Genomic DNA, 1,839 nt, shown 5'->3' with positions numbered 1-1,839 from the left:
CTTTCTAGAGTCCTCCCAAATGTGATTTTTCTTTTGATTTTTTTGCTCAAACCTTTTCGCAGTGAAGATAGGTGCTAATTTTGTTATCCTAAGAGTAAGAGTTTAGAGATCAAATTTTCGATCTACTTAAATTGAGCCATTATTAGATGATTCGTTAAGAAAAAAATCGCTAATTTACCCCAAACAAGCCCTAAAGGGGTGGAATAATTAAGGAGCACTTCGGATTGATACAGCAAAAGATACAAGCTCTCACTGCAAAAATAGATCGCATTCAGCAAGATGAAAGCACAGAGGCGAATCTTATCAAGGAGATGACTATGCAAAAAGCCTTACAGGAAGAGCTCAATCTAGAAGAATTTTTGTGGAAGCACAAATTTAGGAAACTGGATTCTCTTCAGTTCATTTGAACGACAGAGCATATTGTTCTTTGTAGTTTAAGGACATTTTTGTCTTTTCACTTTTTTTGAGATAAAAATGTCCCTCAAATATACACCAATTTGGTGAGTGAAACAATAGTGAGCATTGTTCACTCACCTAAAGATTTTATGATTTTATGTTTCTCTCTTTCCTTTTCTATTTCCTTTTCTCACGCACACAGCACACCTCACCTCTTCTTTAGGTGAATGATAATTGGAGATGAAATTTGTCTTATTTATATAGAAAATATGTGACATTTTTTTTATAAAAAAAAATATATATATGACCATTAACAAAAGACAAATTTTCAAAAATATGACCATTATGATAAGACAAATATTAAAAAAAATGACCATTAAAAAAGATAAATATTAAAAAATATTAAAATTTGTTGAGTCTACTAGGGATGCTCAGAGACTAGAGATGCTCTAAAAGATTGATAATAACTATATTTAGCTATTATCAACCTCTTTTTTTTTCTTCTTTTTTTTTTTTGTCTCTATCAGAGTAATTATTCTAAAAAATTTATTACAGTAAACTTATTTTAATCATTTCTCTCTCCCTCTCCTTCTCCTTCTCCATTAACAAACAATAAAAATAATATTTAGAGAGTTGAATAGAAAATATGTGAGTTTATATTGAAAAATTAGTAGTTAAAATAGAATAATGTTTATTTTGAGTTGCTACAATAGCCACTATTGCTAAAGATGCTCATTACAAGTATTTTTTACAGATTGATGTGATAATCCATAATTGATAAAATGATTAAACAAAAATCTAATTTGTCAATTTAATTAGTTAGTGAATGACTTGTCAATCTTATACTCTTAATAATTTTTTTTTTCCTTTTTTTTTCTATACTTAATTATTTTACGAATTATAGAATACCAATTGTGGTAAAATTTATAGTAGCTTAAAGTTTTTCCAAAAAATAAACTAAATGTTTGGAATGAAACCACATGATAGGATTTTAAATTCATTAGGCACTGGATACTATTTCCTACATATGTTGGTTCATGGCTCATCACTGGAAGTTCTTTCAAAATTTTACAGCAATTTTAAAATCTGAAGGGCTCAATCTTCCATGCAATGAAAATTTAATCAAAATCGAGGTAGTTTTCCCGATGCCAGAGACAATAAAGCAAAACTCTTTGAGGAGTCTAACAGACAAGTTTTAGTTTTACAATTCCATGTATTTCGAGACATCGTGTTCTCTGCTGGATTTTAATATTGCTGGAAGTCAAAGAAATTTCTACAATAATATCACCATAGTCCTAGGTCCTAGGTTCTAGGTTCTGTTTGTTAAAACCATAATCCTAGGGTTCTGCTTGTTAAAACTATTTGTTTTGTTTTGTCTTTTTTTTTTTCTTTTTTTTTTTTCTAATTTCAAAACAAAAAATTTGATAAAAAAAAACACTAATA

This window comes from Corylus avellana, chromosome ca5 (assembly GCF_901000735.1).
Source record: "Corylus avellana chromosome ca5, CavTom2PMs-1.0".
NCBI lineage: Eukaryota > Viridiplantae > Streptophyta > Magnoliopsida > Fagales > Betulaceae > Corylus > Corylus avellana.
The sequence above is the reverse complement of the archived record's forward strand: the minus strand, read 5'-3'. Positions refer to the sequence as shown.